This window comes from Aptenodytes forsteri, unplaced genomic scaffold (genome assembly GCF_000699145.1).
Source record: "Aptenodytes forsteri isolate BGI_AS27 unplaced genomic scaffold, ASM69914v1 Scaffold164, whole genome shotgun sequence".
NCBI classification, from domain to species: domain Eukaryota; kingdom Metazoa; phylum Chordata; class Aves; order Sphenisciformes; family Spheniscidae; genus Aptenodytes; species Aptenodytes forsteri.
In genome coordinates this window covers 4,240,296-4,251,906 of record NW_008795527.1, presented here as the reverse complement: position 1 = coordinate 4,251,906, position 11,611 = coordinate 4,240,296, and positions in this window count along the sequence as shown.

Below are 11,611 nucleotides of genomic sequence, written 5' to 3'. Positions count from 1 at the left end.
CCCGCGGCCTGTGGCTGCCCGGGGTTGCGGGCCCCGAGGTCCCTGCGGGCCAGCGGCGCCTTTCTCCTCCCGTCCCTGCCGCAGGCCTGCGCGGATGCGGTAGTCTGGGGTAGCACCTAGGAACAGCCGTGGATCTCCCTAATCCGTACGTCTGCGCTCAGGCACGCCATTTCGTTCCTCTTCGGATTATACCTCCACGATCGGCATTCTGTGTTACGCTCTTTTCAGCTGATTTTGCGTGGAATGACCCCCCGCATCCAGCTGACCCGTGAACCTGAATCAAACATTTGGTAGCTTAGGCAAAACACTGTGTTACGGTGTCATCATAAATTTAAATTGAACATTTGGTAATATAGCCGAAAAACGCTCTTAGGATGTCAAGTTACTTTAAATGGTGTTCTTCATATATGGCAATGCTAAGAATATAGAATTTGTTTTCTGTTGCTAGGGCCCGAGCCTAATTTCTGCATATAATGACAAACTTTGTAACACTTTATTAAGAACACATGAAAAGGCGGAAGAAGAAGAAAGACAAAATTACGAAATTCACAAAAAGGGGTGCTGGTGCACTGTACATTGCAAATGACCTGCGAAGTGAGCTGCGGTAATAGCAAAAAAACCTCTTGTTGTTTTTTTGTAACCAATGGAACCTGTGGCTGGTTAATAAAGACTTTGTCCAGAAAAGTCAAGACTTTATATGAGCACAAAGTTGCACAGTATTGCTTAAACTGATTTAACTGAACTGGTGCAAAACCTTGAAAAAGGTATTCTTTCTTTGATTTAAATCTAATTTATATCAACTTAATTTGTTTTAGTAAATGTACACTTTCAAACTGATTGAATCCGCATGGGGAGTTATAAATTTTTGATACATCAATTTCATTAAAAGTGTTAAATTCCTTTTACGCTGTGGGGGCCTCAGAAACGCTGTTGTTCTACAAAAACAATCCTCGCATTGGATATCAGAAATCCTTGAACTCCCAATAAAATGTTAAGTGATGCAAATGCCTTTGAAACTGCTCAAATACTACATCACCAGAAAGTTTTCTTGGACTGAATGTACTGTGAAGACAGGACATTGTTAGTTTTCACAGGTAAAACAAATGGTATAATTTGCAGTACTTTACTGCAAGTAAGTTGGATTAGTGTGAAAGAACTGACATAAAAATGGCTTTCAGATGTCAGACTGAACTTGCAAAACTGAAAGAGAAAATGTCTTGAACTACTGTAATCTGTATTCTCTTGTGGCTTTAATCCTCCAAAGTATTTAATGTCTGTTGAAATTAATTGTATGTTATACGGTCTCAGCTTTCTGGAAGAAATATCTGTATTTTTTATTTCATCTATTCAGATCATATTTAATTCTTGCAACGTGTTTTCAATCTCAGTTAAAGACCTTACACAATAACTGCATCCACTTCTATTCCTAAATGAAATATACATTTTACAATTCTTATTTATGAGTGGATTTAGTTGCAGTGAGAACATACAATGCACTAAGGACTACACTCAACTTTATCCAGGATAATAAAAACCTAACTCTGCTCCTTAAATAAAAACTCAGAATAAAATGGAAAGGCAGCATGAACAAAAATGTGGACTTTTGTCTTTCTCCCTGTAGGCAGGTTGGACAAGATGGTGCCAGAAGGGCTCCCTCCCTCTGCTCCTGCAGCAATCCGGGACTGTTATCCCCGCGGACTTCTGTGCCCAGAAAACTCCCTACCCGTGCGTGCCGTGCCCCGGAGCAGGCAGCATGTGCACTTTCTGGCAGCCTACAGAAAGTCTCACTCTGGCAGGCTGCAAAAACTTTTTTGCTTTATATCAGGCACTCTAAACTGAAAACGTGCAGCAAAATAATGTCTTAAAGCCTGCAGATACTGTATGGGGCCTACAGAGGGCTGGGCTAAACCCTAAACTACATGGACAAGGCCAGTAGTCTTTAAAGAGAGTTGTGTTTTAGCAGCCACACTACCGCTTGGCCTGGAAGCCAAGAATTGCTCCCCAAGGCAGATGGTGCTGTGGCCTTGTGTAGGTATTTTAGTTGAGATCAGGTCTGCACTTTCTAATTGAATCTCCATTTATCCCTGCTACTGTGCTTTGTTTTTCATTGCAAAGTGCTCTTGGGACTTCAAGATTTCCCTTCAGGCTAAAGTGATCTAGAGAATGAACTTTAAATCCTAATGATCGTTAAGTCTATGGGGTAGACCCATAATAACCTCCTTTAAACTTTTAGTATAGATACCTGGTCCCAGCACCAGCTGTTTTTCTCGCGACGCCACTCCTGTCAGGTCACGCTGCTTGGTGATGCAACATAGTCTATCTGGACCAAAAGCAGCATTGTCTTGCAGTCTCCTAGAGACTTCGGACCCATCGTATGACTTGGGCTTTCGTTACCTGATTGTAAAAGATGTCCTGACCAAAGAGAGGAATCTCAATCCAACCGCCACCTCCCCTAGTCACAGTTCAGTTCTGAAAACCACCTGGGCTGTAACGCTTAAATCCTGATATCCTCACATTCATTTCTTGTCTTCTTTTTCTTCCCTAGTTGTATATCTTCACTTCTCGATGTTAGCTTTCAGTTTAAAAAGAGCCTGTCTTAGCTGACCTTTTAGCAGCGCTGCAGCGAGCCTATGTCCAAAAAGGCAGCTAAAATCAATGTCTAAAACAGCACAGTGTTGGTACATTTGCCAAGTCTCGCAGTGGCTGATAAAACTGTGCTAAGCCTGTTTTTCTCTAGCGGTCAGGATGCCAGCAACAATCGGGATCAAAAACAAAAGCTGCATTTTCAATCACTGCTGTTCTTTTCCTTTCTGTTTTATCTGTGTTTGTCTTGTTTTTTCTTCATGGAAAGAAGGCCAGACTCCAGTAAGGAGATTCATTAACAGCCACATATCCAGCACCTCTCAGCTGGTCTTTTCTTTTATTCCCGTACAGACGTTGCCGTCTTCAATCCAGGTTTCTGAATTGACATCATATGTTGGGTAGAAGCCTTGTCCAACTGCCCATTCATGCTCTTTTGTGGCAGCTGCAGCTCATTCATTCAGAGGGCAGCCTCCATCCAGCATTAAAATCCTGGAAGTCTTAGCTGCAACAGAATATACTGCATCTCATGCAGAGTGGAAGAGTGCCTGTGGCGCTGTGCTGGAGTAGAAGATACACTCCCTCTTAGGGCCGTGTGCTCAAAGGACTCGGTGCGTTTTGAAATTGAATCCATCCCAGGTTCCTCATCACACAACTCGTGCTCTATTAAAAAGAGAAATGAAGAAATGCCTCACAGTTACAAAGAAAGGGTGGATACAGTAGAAAACTCATGCTCGGAATTTTTTTTCAAATATTTTAGCTGGCTTCACATTTTTCATGTGGTATCAGAAAAACCTACAGTATTTTTAATGACAGTTGTTGCTGTGGTACTTAGAATGAAGAATCAGTACTCAAACTCTCAGTTTTGTTTGAAGTTGTATGGTAATAGGTTTGCTTCAGTATCTTTGACCCACATCCCAGATAGAGGCTAATCCTAGCATGTTTGGTCGGTGAGAATTAAGCATCTAAATGTCATTGAGGGTCTCAACTTGCGGCCCTGAATGTGGAATTCTGTTAGGCTAGTTTTGTGGAAGTATTTTTGAGAGTGCCACCATTCAATTACATATAAAATCGATCAATGTAAGGAATTAGCTAAATTTACAATAGTTACAGTAGTAAAAACTCATTTGACTGGAAAGGTGATGAGAGGAGTGAAGTTATTACTCTCAGGCAAAAATCTAATTTGAGCAAATACGGGATGATAAGATGAATACTGTTTTTCCTCTAACAAAGACATTGGCCAAAGAAGGTAGATACTCCTGTCAGTATATCAGGCATCTCTGTATCACTGGGTTTGTACATAAACAAAATATACCAAATGCTGAAAATCCACCAGATGGCACACTAAAGCCTTGATAGTAAAAAATGCCGTCATCCAAGAGGAGGATAGTAACTGCAGGGAAGGCTGCAAATTTATTCTGTATTACAATATGCAGACTGTGCCTTGTTTTGTCAGCGATTACTAGGTCAATCTTTAATAGCTAAGAAACGACTTAGAGAAACATTAAGGGAAAGAAATGGGATAAGACAGCAATTATGTTAATTTTCTTTAGCTAATAATTTGTCTTGATTTGTAGTGACATTTATGGTGGCTGGGGTGGACATGTCCTAACAGTTGGGGACTGGCTAGATTTGCCTTTGGCCCTTGATTCTCCAAGTAGGTTGCTGTCTGCCAGGAAATGGCTGATATGGCTGGCCATCAGTATTGCCTACACTGTGAATCACTTTTCTGGAGATAAAACATCTCATCTATAAATATATTACTGAAAGTACTATATCCAAGTAGCTCCCTGGCCTTACATCTGTGGAAATGAGAGAACCTGCTGTAGGATGGCTGGTGCTGGCTGTGGTGGCCCTCCCCAGCTTTGCTGGTGTTTGAAGGCATAGTTTCAATGGTAGAGACATCATGACCTGCGGAGATCTGGCTGTTGATTTGACGCTGAGTCTCTCCTCCATGTTTCCAGCCAGTGAGTGAAGTGTGTTCAGATACTGGCTGAAAGTATAGCAAATAATGTGAGAATGTGACTTTCCCCATGTATACAAGAGGTGATGTTGCCACAGAAACAAGGGAGGGAAGCAGCCTATGCCAGCGTAAAGAACAGTAAGGCTTTTCTACAGCATTGTAAATGCTTCTGACGAATTGTGCTAACAAATTAGATGGATGCACAGGTTGTAAATGGGGTAAATGAGGTGTCTCTTAACAATCTGGCTGTGTTGTTTTGCCGTTCATACTCTGAGAAACTTCAAGCAACCCTTTACCCCAGCTTTTTTTAAATTGTCAGGAAAGATAGGAATTAAGGATCCACAGGGGATTGCCTCCAGAAAAGCCAGCTGCTATTCATTTTAAGAGTAGAAAACGTCTTTTTGCCATCCTGCTTTATGATTCCTGTACTTCTTCAAGATACTACAGAAGACAAAATAATCTGGTTCTACTAGTTCTCTATCTTTTTAATGTTCATATCCTGTTAAATCACATAAAGAATTATGAAGACATATTTATAATGAAATAAAGAACATTCAGACACTTAGACCTAAATTCTTGCTCAGACAAAACTCTAGAAATTACATAGTTTTTGGTGAGACACAGGAATTTTTAACTTATAGTATTGTTCCCATTTTGCATCTATTACCTTTTTTTTCTTTTAATGGAAAACTGTTAATCCTTCTGGCCTGGAGACCAGGTCCATAATCTAAGGAGTTTGCCATTTAAGAGAGATCCAAAGTAACCACCCATTTGAATGAAAGATATTTGATTATATCTGCTAGGCTGCTTTCAAACTAAAGCCCCAGTCCCGCAATCTGATTTTTGCAAGTGGGGTTGCAAAAGGAGGGTTGACACTTGAGAAGTATTAAAAAGGAGGATGAGGAATTCAGTTATGTGGATATTTTTGTCTTTTCATCTACAGACTGTAACAGGTAGATTGAGTATCACCTGTATTTATAGTAACAAATTACTCTGTTTTCTTTTGTCTGTATTTTTCTGATGCAGTTAAAGATAAATGCTTTTCTATTGAAAGGCCAGAAAAACTGAAGCTTTAACCCCAAATGTTACAGAAATGAGAGCCAATTCATTTTTGAGGTTCAAAAATGCAATTAGTTTTTGTCTTTTGACTATATGGTTTTGTTTTGGATCAAATATGGACTTGTTTGGATATCATCAAAAAAGTTGTTCTCGTATTTCCAACCTACAAGAATGAAAAAAATACCTCAAATCTGATGGGAATTCGGTTCTCGTATTGTAAACCAAAGAGGCTCAGTAAACTTCATAACATTTGGCTGTTTATTCTGAACAAAATCTCCAAAAATACTGGCACTCCTTTTCCAGGAATATCCTTTGTTAACCAAAAGATAAGCTTTTAATTATTTTGAATCAGTATATGATATATAAAGATCTGCCTAAATGATGAAGAAATTCTTCCTCAATCTCTGCTTGAAGGCGAGCATAAAAAAAGTGTCATCAGTGTAAAACAATTCCAGATTTACTATTTTTCTGCTGCCCTTCTCAGGCAGTGTATGCTACTTCAGAAACTCTTTAATGACATTGATTTTCTTAGAAGAGCTGAGCCTTTGACTATCAATAGCAGCATTATCTACCTTCAGGCAAATAAAGGGTGGTAGTCATTATTCTGAGTGGATACTGAAGAGGTTGATGTCACCATTTGCATTTGAGTACTGCAGCTCTAGGTGCTGAAGCAAATGCACCTGCAGTATTTTAGGTAATCTCCAATGTATTGTGCCTATAGTAGCTCTTATCTTGAAAATTGTTTGAGTGTCACTCACCTCTGAGTAATTCAGTGCTGGGTATCACTTGATGCCTCAATGATATCTCTGAATGATAGGGTGTAAGAACAGACATAGCATAATTTTTAGGCAATTGCCAGGTTGTCCTAGTTTAAAGAGAAAATTTCCTGTTCTCCCTTAACTTCCTGCTGAGTTCATGGTTTAGTTTGGCAGCTCACAGGGTTCTCATTGAACTGATTCAACTCTTTACCGTCACATCCATCCACCCACATGCAAAAATCCCAAGATAACAGAAGTCATGGTTATAGTAAAAAAAAAAAAAAATCAAAACAAAAACCCCAAAAGAACAACCAACCACCCAACAACCAAAGCAAAACAAAACATGAGAATCAGGGACTCTTCTGTGAGAGTCATGACAAAAGTACAATTTTAATGTTCCCTAGACTGGTGAAAGTAGTAAAAAAATAAATGCAGTGTGGGCAAAATCCTGCTCTCATTTCAGATTCTCTTTTCACTTACCCAAATCCCTTAAGAGCATGAGAAATTTCTCAAATGCAGCATTGTCCTTTATGTAAATTTAAATGTGACATTAATCACAAGGTTCTCATCGTTATTTTTACCATCACCATCTTCCTGGAAGCAAATGAGATGCAATAGTCAAATCCCAAGATATTTGTTAGTCTTCACTCAAGCAAATTTCAAATGAAGCCAAAGGAATTTGTCTGAGTAAAGACCAGTACGACATGCCTACTCCATCAGAGAGGTACCCAAGTGTGGCCCTCAACATCACACCCATTCGCCAAGGCAAAGGTGTCTGTTTGATAGAAGTGTAGCCCATGGTTGCCATCTGGACAACGCAGTGCTCTACGTTTCCACTCCAGTCCAACAGATAGTATCCTGCCAGCTCTGCCAGCACTGGCTTGCACACAGGATAGGCAGCTACTTATGCACCAAGTAGCTGGAGAGGAAGTCCCTGATGTGTGATGGAGGGAGGGTGTAATGCCTACCATGCTGCCATTCGCTCTAGGGGTGGACCCCATGAGTTGACCTATATTAATGCATATAGTCAGCAATTATTGCTGTCATGTTAAAACACACAAAAGGCAAGAAATATGAGTGGTATCTTCATGAAAGAATGGCAACTGGGAAAATGGGTGTAGTTATTAGCATCATGTAGAGTAATAAAATATTGTCATGCAGTGGATCTGCTTCTGTTTGGGCCTCAGAAATCCACAGAGGGATCTGAAGACTTAAGTATACATTGTGAAAGTACATCTGTTCTGTAGATGAGGAATAACCTACTTTGTCTCTAATTCTCATTTGTGCATAATGCAGTGGAACTCTTTTCGAGTGTTTGTTGGACCTATTGAAAAATACCAAGTTGACTCTGAGTGGGGAGAACTCCTCTTTTTCTGTTTCATTGTGAAAAGACATGTAAAGGGTCTGAAAACTGGAGTGTCTTGACTTAAAGCCAAAACTGAGTTTTTACTTCGATTTCAGTACATTCTGGACTGGGCCTTTAGAAACAGTTTCTGCCTCTACTACACAGGATTAACATGGTGGCAATCCTTGAGCGCTCTGGCTAGTAAAGACACAGACAGTTGAGTCCCACTTAGCCAGTCTTGCATCATTAATAAATATGATTAATGAAATATTACTAATATCTTCAATGAGTAAAGGACATACACTGCTGTGCCATATTTGACACAGGGAAACAATAGCACAATGACTATAATGGAGAGGCTGAGAGTTGGGCTTGTTCTGTCTGGAGAAGAGAAGGCCAACAGGGGAATTAATTGGCTGTCTTCGACAATCTAATGATTAGCTATGGAGAAGATGGACCCATAGTCTTCCTGGCAGTGCACAGTGAAAGAATGAGAGGCAACGGGTGTAAGTTGTAGCAGAGGAAATTCTTACTAGATACAAGGAAAGGATTCATTACAGTTAGGGTGATCAAATGCTAGAACAGGTTGCCCGGAGAAGCTGTGGGATCCCTGTTCTTTGAGATACTAAAAAAATGCTTTGGACCAGATGGCCTCCAAAGATCCCATCTGACTTAAATTATTCTATGATTCTAGATTAAATGACAGCTTCATTACAGAAAAATAAATATTTGGCAGTGACACAAACAGGGCCATGGCAGTCTTTTAAATCAGAGTTCATACTAGTAAAAGCTGAGGAAAGCAGAACAGATATGACTGTGCCCTGCAGCAGCCCTCAATCTGTCCTGTGGTCTGAGAAACTCTTTATTTATATGTCTACAAGGCAGCCATCAGCAGAAGCATTCTAGATGCCTCAGGGAGTGCTTAGAAAGTACTCTCTAGCTGCTAGATGAGACAGTATGAGATACACATTGCTATACTCCTCTTGCTCCAGGGACGAATAGAGGCCATGACCCCATTTTGTCAATTTGTCATGGACAGAGACTTCTCCAGAGACCCTGGTGGTTGTTAGCTGTACTCAAGGTGTGGCCTCACCAGTGGTGAGTGGAAGGGAAGGATCACCTCCCTCAACCTGCTGGCAATACGTTGTCTAATGCAGCTGAGGATACCGTTTGCCTTCTTTGCAGCAAGGGCACATTGCTGGCGCATGTTCAACATGGTGTCCACCAGGACCACCAGGTCATTTGCTGCCAGCCTGCTTTCCAGCTGGGTGGCCCCCAGCATATACTGGTGCACGGGATTGTTTCTCCACGGATGCAGGTCTTTGCACTTCTGCTTGTTGAACTTCATGAGGTTCCTGTCAGCCCATTTCTCCAGACTGTCAAGATCCCTCTGGATGGTAGGACAACCCTCTGGCACACCAGCCACTCCTCTTCCTCTTGTGTTACCTGCAAACTCGATGAAGTTACACTGTGCCCCATCATCCAGATAATTAATGAAGATGTTAAAGAGGATGCCACTGTTCAGTTAAACAGATGTTAAACAACAATGCCACTGTGGTTGTTATCCATAAAATAGCAACTGCTTTTCACCAAAAATTACAACACTGCGGTTGCTGAGTTCTGCAGTATTCATCTCAACTTGAATCAGGAAATAAATGTCCTAGAGGCCACTATGTGGTTACTGACAATGTTCGCTGACATTTTAGTGACGTTTGTTGTACTGCTGCTCAGCAGATATTTCAGATTGTGTAGTGTATGGTGGATCAGACAAAGTGGAACTAACATGTTTACTCAGCACAACAGCAGTGTATTGCATCAGCGTACTTTGCAAATTGAAATAGGCTTTTTCAAAGCAGTCTGTGCTCCAAAAGTAATGTGGCCCTCCAATTGCAACTCTCAGTGCTGCTCAGTATTGTGACATTGCTGATATTTGCTAATGATCAGGTGCTGAAGGAAATTTGGAAATGTCACATTGCCAGCCTCCGGTTGCACAACATTTTAAATCTCATCTCTTCAGCGCTTAGGCACACAGATTGCTTTGCTCTGAAAATGGACGTCAGTGAAACTGCTCATGCTAACAGATAAGCACGTGTCAAAGGGTTGGCAAGGGCCTGGAGTCTTAAGTATTTCCACAGGCAATGTAGCTGCCCAGGCTAGGCTGGCCTTTGACAAAGAGGGCAATCCAGCAAGATTTTGAATTAGGAGTTTAAATTATTCTCTCACCAGTGAACCAGTCTCCTGGGCTCATCCAACACTCTGCAGTCCCCCCACAGCGTAGTTACTGTGGAGCATGTGGGGGGGAGAGGAGTCCCAACCAGGACAGCAGGGCACAGAGCAGTCAGTTTAACTACTTGTGCTTAATGCTGTCCTTGCATATAGTCTATATGCAGACTCTGTGTTCCCCTTATATATTTTTATAAGTCTTGTAAGACATACAAATGAGAACTTTTATTGAAATCGGTGTAACTTCTCACAGGGTATTTCTTCACTGCATGCATTTTTGTAAGGATAAGGACTGTGCATATTAGATATATGTGAAAGATGAGAGACATGAGTGGGAAGCTGAAATGCTAAGTGTATTTATTTATATAAGTTTATATTTGGAGCTTAATGAGCTAATAGTGAAAGAATTTAAAGCATACATATTTGTTTGAAGGAGGAATTTGAATCAACAGACAGCTTGATTGAATTGTGCAATTAGAATAATTTGCACTTACCACACAGACATTATCCATGATTTATACTTTGTAAACATCTATATTAGCATGTTTTGCATGGCTTTAAAAATATTTGCTTTTGTTTTCTTTAATTAAATTAACTTCTTGTAAATATCTCCAGCTATTTGTGATACTTGCAAGTGCTCCCATTGATAAAAGAACTCAAATAAGCTGAAAGAAAATTATCTGATTTCCTGAAATACATCAGTTAAACATGCAGCTTAGCCATTTGAGTATTCTATCTGCAAAATCAACTAAAAAGCATTCCTCTTGGGACTGGCTACTGTTATTATGGCATTATTTGAGATTAATAGGAGGTTCATGGTGTGTGATTTCCTTTTTATTTTTTTGGTCACTACTGGTTAGGTTAGTAAGTAGCTAAAGGGTATAATAGCCCTGTTGAACTGGTGAGGCAAAGCACACTGCAAGTTCTTACTGGTAGTGATAAGAAGCCATATATTGCTGCTGTTAAAACACTTCTTTCTGCTGTTGCCATAAAAGACACCTAACGCTCTGGAAATAAAACAAATTTACTTTTAAAATTATGATCATGTAATTGGTTGTTTCCTATACCTTTTTTGTAAGCCTAACTTTGTGTTTATGTTGACATGTGTGTACATATGTCTGTAAGGCGTGTTGCCTAGTAGTTAAAATTAGATGTTTGGTTCATCCATTTGGTCCTGCTAGTGACTGCCAGGGTGCAGTAAAGGCACCGTGCCACAGGACCTGAGCTAGAAGAGCAGAGCATGTCCTTGATGGCATCCAGGGTCAGCTGGGGTCCGCTACGAGCCAAACAGGTCTGTAGAGAGGAGGCGAGTCTGAGGTCAAGCCTAAAAGCCTAAAAGTCAAGTTGCCAGGTCAGGGTCAGGTTCAGAATCGGAGAGATTCGAGACCAAGCACATGTGGACCTGCAACAGGGACCAAGGGTAAGCCTCCACTTAAATGCATCTCCCAAGAAAAGGGGAGAGCTTCTGCTGAGGCTTCTTCCAGCTTTTTCTCAGAGAGCTCTTTCTTCATAACTGTTTTAAGGCCAGGCAGCTGCTTGTCGAGCTTGGGTCTTAGCCCAAGCAGCCAAACCCCCAGGAGGGAGGGAACGTGCTCAGGGCCCTGAAAGGGATTGAGTTTGAGACTTTGGGCCCATCAACTTGACTGTATTTAACTTGACTTCAGATTATGTATCAGTTTGACA